Source organism: Humulus lupulus, chromosome 7 (assembly GCF_963169125.1).
Source record: "Humulus lupulus chromosome 7, drHumLupu1.1, whole genome shotgun sequence".
NCBI lineage: Eukaryota > Viridiplantae > Streptophyta > Magnoliopsida > Rosales > Cannabaceae > Humulus > Humulus lupulus.
In genome coordinates this window covers 88335917-88347097 of record NC_084799.1, presented here as the reverse complement: position 1 = coordinate 88347097, position 11181 = coordinate 88335917, and the positions used below count along the sequence as shown (strand labels likewise).

Genomic DNA, 11181 nt, shown 5'->3' with positions numbered 1-11181 from the left:
CTCCCTGTAGTCTATACACATCCTCAGAGTCCTGTCCTTCTTCTTCACAAACAAAACTGGAACACCCCATGGCGAGTAGCTAGGCCGGATAAACCCTAAATCAAGAAGCTCTTGCAGCTGTATCTTCAATTCTTTCAATTATGCTGGAGCCATCCTATATGGCACTCTCGACAGTGGCTCTGTCCCCGGTGCTAACTCAATGATGAACTGAATTTCCCAGTGTGGCAGTAGCCCTGGTAAATCCTCAGGTAACACATCCAAGAACTCGCAAACCAACATGGTCTCTCTCGGCCCTGTTGGCATAACTTTGGTAGTATCCTCCAAACTAGCTAGGAAACCTATACAGCCTCCCTGTAATATGTCTCTAGCTCTTAATGTAGATATCATGGGTATGCGGGGTCCATGCACCGCACCCACGAAAACAAAGGGATCCTCCCCTTCAGACTCAAAAGTCACCATCTTCTTCCTGTAATCTATTGTAGCCCCATATTTGACAAGCCAATCCATCCCCAAGATCATATCAAAATCATCCATACTCAACAGATCAAGTCTACTGATAGTTCCCTACTATCTACCATCACTGGCAATGCTCTAATCCATCTCCTAGAAACTACCAGTTCCCCTGTAGGCAATATAGTCCCAAACCCCACAGTTTAATACTCACTAGGTCTACACAATCTATCAATTACCTTACTAGAAACAAACGAATGTGTAGCACCAGAGTCTATCAATATAGTATAAGAAGAGCCAGTGCTAGAAAGCTGACTTGTCACTCCTGAAAGACTAGCCTCGGCCTCCGCTTGTGTCGAGGTGAACACTCGAGCTGGATTCAAGCTGTCCACCTTCCCTGCTTCCTCTTTCTTTGCTGTTGGGCAGTCTTTCTTAAGGTGTCCCACCACCCCGCACAGATAGCAAGCCTTTGCTTGACATTCACCCAGATGGCGCTTCCTGCAGCTCGTGCACTCAGGGTAACTCCTCCATGTCTCACTGCCTCCCTGGCGGGCACCCTGAACACCTTGACCCCTCCTATCAGGACCAGCAGTGGTCGAAGTTTCAGGGGTCTTCCTATTCAAATCATTGGGGCCTCTGCCCCTATCAAACCCTGTGGATGGAGGCACTGCCATGCGAACATCCCGTCTCGTAATGTTCTCCCTCCAGATCTTATTTTTTGCCTCTTCAGCAGTAAGTGCCTTCTCAACCGCCTGGGCATAACTGGTCTTCCCAGGTACCAATGTAATCCTTACATCCCGGGCTATCATAGCATTGAGCCCTCAGAAGAATCTGTGCTGCTTGGATGCATCTGGAGGCACCAAGTTTGATGCAAATTTTGCTAGCCTATCAAACTTCAAGGCATATTCTGTAACTATCATGCTGCCATGTACCAGTCCTATGAATTCATTTATCTTCACGACCCTGATGACAACATTGTAATACTTCTGGTTGAATAGATCTCTAAACCCATCCCAACTCAAAGTAGAAATATCTCTGGTCTATGATTCAACTTCATACCAAATACAAGCATCCTCTCTAAGCATATAGGTGGCATAGGTCACCCTGTCATTACCTTCTACCCTCATGAAATCCAAGATAGAAGTAATCATACTCATCCACCGTTCAACCTTCAGTGGATCTGGTCCTCTCTCAAAGGTTGGAGGATGCTGTCTCCTAAACTGCATATACAGTGGCTCCCACCTGCTCCCAACCTAGGGTGCCTGTATAATTGGTGCCACAACAGGTGGCACAATATGTGCGACACTCCCTGATGGAGCCTGCTGTCTTAGAAGATGAATCTGCGCTTCCTGGCTTTGTAACCGAGCTTCCATGTCTGCAAGTATCTGCTGCTAGTTTCCAGGGACTGGCGGAGGGTTTTGGCCCTAGTAATCATCTCTAGCTTCAGACCCCATGCCAGCTAGTTGTATAGATTACCTTGGATGCATAGCTATCCAAGTTTATCTACAATCAATGACTCGGCAGCAAAACAATGATGACAGGGTAACAATCTTTCCATAGTCCACCATCGAATCTCGACCAACCACAAGCAATCAAGATGCAAACAATCATTCAAATATTCATTCACATGTAACAACAATGCTAATAAGCATGCCTCAATATCATCACATAACAGTCAAGGGCCAGGCCCTATCAGTATCTCATGCTCCCTATTAATCATGCAAATTAAAGCATTTATATTCATTCAGTCATCTAAGCATATAATCACATGTATACAATTACCAAACCCTGAGTCGAGCTTGTTTTTAGCAGCAAGTGTACACATCCAGTCAGTCTTCAGGAACCCTTAAAGCTTGGCCGCTCTAATACCAAGTTATAACACTCTAGATAACCAAGACCGTTACACTGTGTAGTTAAAATAGTGCAGGACTTGCTAATCAAGTCATTTTATTAAAAATGTGATCCTAAGGTTAACAATTGGATTAGGGTTAAAAGATTTTGATCATAAACAGTTAATTTTTCATTAAAATAGATGTTTGGTACATGGGATCCCAAAAACAGGGTTTAAGTGTAGTTTACAAACTCTCTAAAAAGTTATATACAATCAGTGGCCACTCTAATGGAAAAATTACAAGTTTTAGGCTTCTGTACTTGTACTTTCCCTCGGTCGAGGTGGACGAGAAACTAAAAATGTACACCTCGCCCCTAGAGCTCTCCAACTCATGATTGATCTAGCTTACCCTTGCCTTTACCTGCACCATGTAGCACCCATGAGCCAAGGCCCAGCAAGAAAACCAAAACAACAATTACATGTAACAATAAAAACATTCAATCAAGCTCATCACGTATAAACATAAAACATATTATAAATATTCAATTAATTAATGGCAATCAATAAATCTCAAGTAATCAAGGTTGGCACCCTTAGGCCAAGCCCCTTGTCGATCTAGTTGGCCCCAACTCACTTAGACTGGGATGCGCTCATTATGCTTACCATTAGCCCCAGCTCCCTTAGGCCAGTCATTCTTATATGACAAATCAATCTTACAAACATATAGTACAAGCAAACAACAATTGGGAATCTCAGTCCCGATATAACCACGCAGGGTGCAGTTTTCTTACCTTGAATTTTGAGCGGAGATAACAGAGCGGTCTCGAGCACGATCCTCAGTCCCGAGCCTTGGCGATAAACGTAGTCACAGTGGCCAATGGGTAATTGTTAACTTCTAATCCAAATAAATTCTTAGGAGATAAAATCTAGCCTCCACGACCTCAATTTCTACTAAATCGGGTAGTATAAATTGTCCCGAGAGCCTAGGTTCGAGCCCCGAGCTTGACCAAACCTAAAAACCACCCTAAAGCAAAAATCCCTAGGCGGGTCGCGACCTGGCCCCAAGGGTCGCGACTTGCCCCCAAGCCTCAAGGGGAGGTGGGCCGCGACTTGCCTCTTAAGGTTGCAGCACGCCCCCAAGTCAAAGAGCATACCCAGGCCCTCTTGTGCACACGCGCCGCGATACCCCAAATCTGGGTCGCGACACGCCCCCTTCGAACCCAGAAATTTTGGGTTTTTTTTCTCACTTCTTCCAGCCAATTTCCCCATAATTTCACCTTAAAAAACCTCCCCAATAAAACCAAGTTAGCCATGAATTTAAGACCTTAACTCACATATTTTAATCATAAAATTCCTAACCATTATACTAAAATCAATACCCTAATTTAGTGGAAATCAGAACCAGCTAAGCACCTTTAATTCCATCTAAATCCAACCAGAAACACAAAGATGAAGACCTAGAAGTTTACCTCAATCACAGTTTGAATTCCCCAGCAATCCTCTGATACAATCCAGCTTAAACCATTCAGCAGCTCAAGCCTCTCCTTTTCCTTCAATTTTCCTTCAAGAATCCAAGCTTAAAGCCTAAGTTTTCTGCCATTTTTCTTCCTTATTTTCAAGATACAAAGAGAGAGAGAGAGAGAGAGAGAGAGTGATTATGTGAGAGAGATGAAGGTGAGCTAAGGGTTCTAAATGATTTTCTGGCAAAGTCTAGAATCAAAGAATGTTCCTGCGGGTAATATGGTCATTTCACTCCCGATTCCTGCTAATTCCTCAAGTGTTCCTACTATTAAATAATTAACCCCGTCGTGTCCCATTAGTTACCAAATACTTATTCAACATCTAATAGTACCCAAAATATTCTCTAAATTCCCAAAAATACCCTAAGGCTCCCCCGAGCCGGGTATTAAACCTCGTTGTGACTATTTCGCTGATCCGCTCACTAGGACCGTCTTGAACCATGTGCTGCAAATATATCCACATAATAATGTGGTCTCAACAATTTATCACATATAATCACATATATGCCCTTAACGGGCCAAAATTACATATATGCCCTTAATGGGCCAAAATTACATATATGCCCTTATAAACTATAAAGGGACCACATGCATATCTATTATTCGTAAACATGCATATAATATATCCATATAATTATATTAATCATGCATGCCACATTATCATGCATATTAACCATTTAATCACACATAAACCAATTATGCCCTCATGGCATGCTAATCAAGGCCCTTAAGCCTTATTAGTGATTTTAGGTCGTTACATCCTCCAACCTGTCACAGTACGAGTTGAAATCAATTCATTATTCTCATTCTTAATCACTGTCATTCCTCCCTTCTTTGGAACTACTTGCACTGGACTCACCCATGGACTATCTGATATTGGGTTACTCCAGCATCTAACCACTTAAGAACTTATTTTCTTACAACTTCCTTCATTGTTGGATTTAATCTTCTCTGAGCATCAATTGCCGGTTTAGCATCATCTTACATAAAAATTCTATGCATCATAGTCGATGAGCTTATTCCCCTTATGTCACCTAGAGTCCATGCAATAGTAGTCCTATGAACTCTTAATACCCTTAATAACTTTTCTACCTCTACCTTAGTAAGAGATACAAATACTATAACTGGAAGGGTTTCCTTTTTTCCAAGATATGCATAGCTTAAATGCTTTAGCAAAGCCTTCAATTCTAGAACATGAGGGTTCTCAATGGACGGTATTGGTCTCTCAGGACCTTGACCAAGTTCTTCAAACCTTTTCCCTCTCAATGGTCCATACGATTGTATCCAATTCAAATAACTCACTGCATTCTCACAATCCTCTTTATCTACGTCATCGACTATAAGACTCAACTCAAGAGGATCTTTTACTAGCTTCTGACTTGCCACTGCTCCATCTATCACATGAACCGAATAACAACTATCACTCACCCTAGGATAAGTCATGGCCTTGAATACATTGAATACTACTTCATCAACTTGTACTCTCAACCATAATTCGCCTTTTTGCACATCTATTAAAGCTTGCCCAATTTCTAAAAATGATCTCCCCAGAATAATTGGGAGATTCTCATCCTCCTCCATATGAAGAATAGTAAAATCCACCAGAAAAATAAACTCATCCACCTTTACCAACACATCTTCTATAATACCTCTTGGGTGCTTGACCGATCTATCAGCCAGCTGTAATGTCATTTTTGTGGCATGGCTTCTCTTAATCCAAGACTGTGAAATACTAACAACTCAAATTTATACTTGCCCCCAAATCACACAACGCATGATTGCATTCAAACTCCCCAATGGTGCATGGTATAGTAAAACTACTAGGATCTCTTAACTTTTGTGGGAGCTTTCCATGCAAAATAGCACTACACTCTTCAGTCAATGCTACAGTTTCATAATCTCCCATCTTCCTTTTGTTAGACATGATCTCCTTCATAAACTTCACATATCTAGGCATCTATTCCAGTGCTTCAGTGAAATGCATGTTAATATGTAGCTTCTTGAATACCTCTAAAACTTTGCAAACAGTTTATCTAAATTTTGCTTACGAAGTATTTGTGGATAAGAAATCTTTATATGATGATCAATGCTCACTGGTGGTACCACTTCTTTAATAGTCAGAATCCCGTGATCTGCAGGGGGAAAGATCGAGTAAAAGCTGTGCAATCTCACACTGCCTGGGGAAGGTCAAGTATGATTATTCTAAGACTGTGTAGGTATGGGAATACACAGTTGAAGATGGCTTAAATAGATTGATGGGTACCAACCTATACCAACAATATGCATCTTCTTTTCGATAGCCTATCACTTGAGAACTCCAAAGTTAAGCGTGCTTGACCTGGAGTAGTTTCATGAGGGGTGACCTCCTGAGAAATTTTACCAGGAAGTGTGCGAGTAAGGACAAAGTATGCTGGAAAGACTCGTGTTGGTTTGCAAGGCCACTCATCATTCCAAGAAGTAGCCAGAGTGATGTGGGGTGCTACAACTTCTTTCTCTATCGAGCCTTTAGTAACCTTCTCTTTACTAGAATTATTCTCTGCTATGCGTTGTTCCTTTTTCTCCTGAATCATCTCCTCTGAATGATTTCTCTTTGGCTCCTCATATTGTGTTCCACTTCTCAAGGTGATGGCTTGGCACTGTTCTTTAGGATTCACCTTAGTAGTGCTTGGAAAATTTCCTTGAGCTCTATTTGTCATCAAAGTAGCCAACTGTCTTATTTGAGTCTCCAAACTCCTTATAGATGCCTTTGTCTCTGTCATGAAATGGTTCAGTGCATCAGGTTGTATTTCAGGTTGTTTCATGGGAATTGGCTGTTGTGGTGGTCTATTTTGTGGTTGATAAAAGCCAGGTGGAGGATGTTGATAAGATTGTTGATTGGGTTGATTATTTGTGTAAGAAAAATTTGGGTGGTTCTTTCAACCTTGGTTGTATGACATGGAGAAAGGGTTATTGTTTTATCTTTGGTAATTTCCTATAGCTTGCACTTCTTCCATGGACATGTTATTCATATCTAGGACAGGGCACTGATTTAGTGAATGACTGCTACCACCTGCCTCGCATAAATTCTGTACTTGCATGGCTTGGGATGGAAGATTGGTCTGTTGTAATTGTTTCGTTAAAGATACCACTTGTGTCATAAGCATGGAAATAACATCCAATTCAATCATACCAGCCACCTTCTTTGGCTATCCCCTCTCAGTTGGCCACTGGTAGTTATTCATTGCCATCTCCTCGAGTAATTCATAAGCTTCATTAGCACTTTTGCTCATGAACGCACCTTCTGCTGCAACATCTATTATGGTACGAGTAGTACCATTCAACCCATTATAAAAGTTGTGGACTAGCATCCACTTCTCTATACCATGATGTGGGGACTTCCTTAACAACTCTTTAAATCTCTCCCATGCCTCATACAATGATTCCCCTTGTCTTTGGTAGAAATTACTAATTTCCCCTATCAACTTTGCAACTTTTGCTGGAGGGAAAAACTTTGCTAAGAACTCCTGGGCTAACTCCTTCCATGTTGTGATAGAATTAGCTTACAGCAAAATTAGCCAACTCTTTGCTTGACCTCATAGATAAAATAGGAATAATCTCAGTCTAATTGCACCATCACTTACCCCATTCATCTTAAATGTTGCACATAGCTCCAGGAAATTGGCTATGATCTAATTAGGATCTTTAGTAGGCAACCCCCCAAACTGAACACTAGGCAGCACCATTTGTAGTATTGCTAGCTTGATCTCAAAATTATTCGCATCAATAGTGGGGTTTCTGATGCATGAATGCAGTCACGTGACAGAAAGAAGTAGATAGTCTCTAAGCATCCTTGGTCCTCGTTCCTCTAGGACCTCTGCAATATTTGGAATATTATTAACATTAGCAACATTTTTTGCTGCATTTCCTTGATTCTCAACCATGGAAAAATCTAGCATTCTCTTTAAATTTCGGTTTTGTATGCAAATTCTTTCAATTTTAAGATCTACCGTTATTAATTCCTTTTGTCTACTTCGTCACATATACCAATAATTCCCGAAAACATAATACAGACACAAAATGAATGAGTACTAAAATAAATACCAAATTAGAATAAAAATCAACTATATTGATATTAATAATACAGTCCCCTACAACGACGCCAAAATCTTGTAATGCCCCGACTAATTCTAGACCTCGGACCATTAAAAACTATTAAACATAACTACTAATTAGAATACATATATAAGAAATAGCATAACTTTATTTAAAACCCAAAATATTGTACAAAATAAAAAATACGGTATGGGTACCCATTGTTTACATAAAGCATAAAAACATAAACTTTAATCAATTATTTTAAAAACTAAGTGTGGAAATACATAAAACATAAATCAAAAGACATAAAAACAACGTCATCCTCGATCTTCCAACAGTCCATTCAATCCATTCATTCTCAACACACATGTCAAGCTGCCACGAATCCGACCCGCCTTCCAAGTTCATTTTCCTGCACCATCTAAAAGGAAAGGAATGAGCCTAATGCCCAGCAAGGAAAATCTACTAAAAACATATATGTCATAAATCATAAACTTAAGACTATATCATAAAGCATATACTATAAAGAATATGACTATAAAAACGTATATCACATAGGACTACAGCATTAATGGCCATTAACTCATTAACGTGGTATGTGATAAAACCATCTAGGTCCTCAGTCTACTAATCGAGGTAGGCTAGATCACAACTATAGTATATGATAACCCATCTAGGTCCTCTGTCTACTAATCGAGGTAGGGTAAATCATAACTCTAAACCACGAAAATGATAAAAAAATTTGGGGCTTGCTATCTAATCAAGTTATATGCCCAAGCAACTACAAAACATATATCATATCATAGCATAAAACATATAATAACATAAACATATAAACACATATAATCTAACCTATTTTCCTTACGAAAAACTGGAATATGGAGACAAGAACGGGATTGGAACACTCCTAAAATCAACAGTAAAAACCATGAGTTTCTAAAGAAAAGGAGATGAAAAAGATAACTAAACCATCAAAGTAGAAACTTACCGAAACCTTAAGTTTCAAAGAACTTAAAAACCTAACCAAGAATCATAACAAAGAGTTAGAATCTGAATGAAAACAAAAGAAAACTAAAGAACTATGAAGAACTGAACTTAAGGATAAGAATACCTTGAATGAACTATGACTTTGATCTACACCTCGATAACAAAATAACATTATATCTTACTTCCCAAGTGCTTATAAAAGATTAGATTGGAAAAGCTTTTAACCCAAAACCCAAATGTTTCTCTCTACAGTAACCTTAGCAGCTTGGAGGCTCTAAACAAAGCTTGAATGATGAGTGAAATGGCTGAGTACTAGGTCCTATTTATAGAGTTCAAGGAGTGAAACTAACCCCTTTTAAAATGAATAAATAAATGAATATAAAATGAAAAATATTTGACTTATCGTTCAACAGATGCCCATAACTCGTTCAAAATCGTTCAAGAGCAAGTCCAAGTGGTTAAGGCTGTTTTTAAATCTTAAATCCTCAAGTAATTCAAAAATGTCTCCTAGGGGTGCTATATCACCTACCATGGGCGTTATATCGCCTAGACCTTTACCCCGAGCCTTCGCACTTTTGTTCGTGTAAAGTCAACATGTTTTCCGTATCTCTCGTAGGCGATATATCAGCCCCTATAGCTGTGATATATCGGCATACGTTGATATATCAAACATGTATTTGCACTTTTTCAGCATATTTTGAATTGATTAAACAACTTTGACTGAGTAAAAAATGTGATCCTAACCACTGTTGGAAGGTTCTAGAGCCTATAGATCTTTCTTTTAATTAAACTATTCATCAAAAATACTTAATTCCTTAATAAACTTGATTGTGACAAGTGTCACGCTCTTATTAATTCTATCTAAACATTAGGTTATAATAGACAATATTTCTAAAACCAGCAATATTAATCAAACCTTATGTTATAATTAATATTCTTAAACTATAGGCTAAACTTATAAAATCCATAATTGTTGCTATGAGTTTCCAACTAAGTCCTGGCTAGAACCAATATCCACGGAAACTAACATCCTATACTACTTGCTATTACTACTACTAACTAACTAAGTAAAATTCCGAGATACTACAATTCTCCCCTACTTAAAAGAATTTCGTCCCCGAAATTTACTTACCAAAAAATTATGGACACCGTGCTAAAATGTCTTCCTTCAATTCCCACGTTGCCTCCCGTTCTGAACTATTACTCCATAGGACCTTGACTATAGGAATACTCTTACACCGTAATTCCTTCATCCCTCTGTCTAGGATGCTAACTGGTCGTTCCTCATAGCTCAAGTCTTTCTGGAGTGCTATCGTATCGTACTTAAGGGCGTGAGATGGGTCTAACACATATCTATGCAACATTGAGATGTGAAACACATTGTGGTTATCTGCTAGAGCTGGCGGTATGGCTAATCTATATGCAACTGTTCCCACCTTGTCCAATATCTCAAAAGGACCTATAAATCGGGGACTAAGTTTTCCTTTCTTCCGAATCCGCTTCACACCTTTCATAGGAGATATCTTTAAGAAGACTTGATCTCCAACTTTGAATTCCACATCTCACCGCTTGGCATCCGCATAACTTTTTTGTCAGCTCTGAGCAGTGAGCATACACTTTCTAATTAGCGCCATTGGATCCTGAGCCTCTCTAACAGCTTCAGGTCCAAGAAGTTGTCTTTTTCCTATCTCGTCCCAAATGTTACGGCGATCGACACTTCCTTCCATAAAGTAACTCATAGGGTTCCATACTGATCGTTGACTAGTAGCTATTATTGTAGGAGAATTATATAAGGGGCAAATACTTACTCCACGATCCTCCGAAGTCCAGTACATAAGCGCACAACATATCCTCTAATATATGTATGGTACGCTCGGACTGACCGTCGGTCTGAGGATGAAATGTCGTACTAAGACTTAACTTGGTACCCATAGCTTGCTGCAAGCTTCCCAAAAATCTCAATGTAAACAATGATCCTCTATTGGATACTATGGTCTTAGGGATTCCATGCAATCGTACTATTTCTTGAACATAAATGTCTGCGTACTAGTCTATTGTGTACATAGTATTGACAGGCAGGAAGTGAGCTGACTTGGTTAGTCTATCTACTACTACCCAGGCCAAGTTGTGCTGCTTATTTGTTCGTGGTAATCCTGTCACAAATTCCATGACTATGTCTTCCCACTTCCATTCTGAAATGCTAAGCGGTTGAAATAAGCCTGCAGGTCATTGATGTTCTGCTTTCACTTGCTGGCATAGTAAGCATTTGGACACATATTATGCTACGTCTTTCTTCATTCCCAGCCAGCAATATAGTGC

General features: G+C 39.6%; 1 non-coding gene across 1 annotated transcript; it reads left to right on the top strand.

The window, feature by feature from the left end:
* Positions 1 to 7158: 7158 nt before the first annotated feature.
* On the top strand, positions 7159 to 7265 carry LOC133792817 (small nucleolar RNA R71). The gene has a single exon (XR_009874290.1). It is a non-coding gene; the product is annotated as a small nucleolar RNA R71 (small nucleolar RNA).
* Positions 7266 to 11181: the final 3916 nt, after the last annotated feature.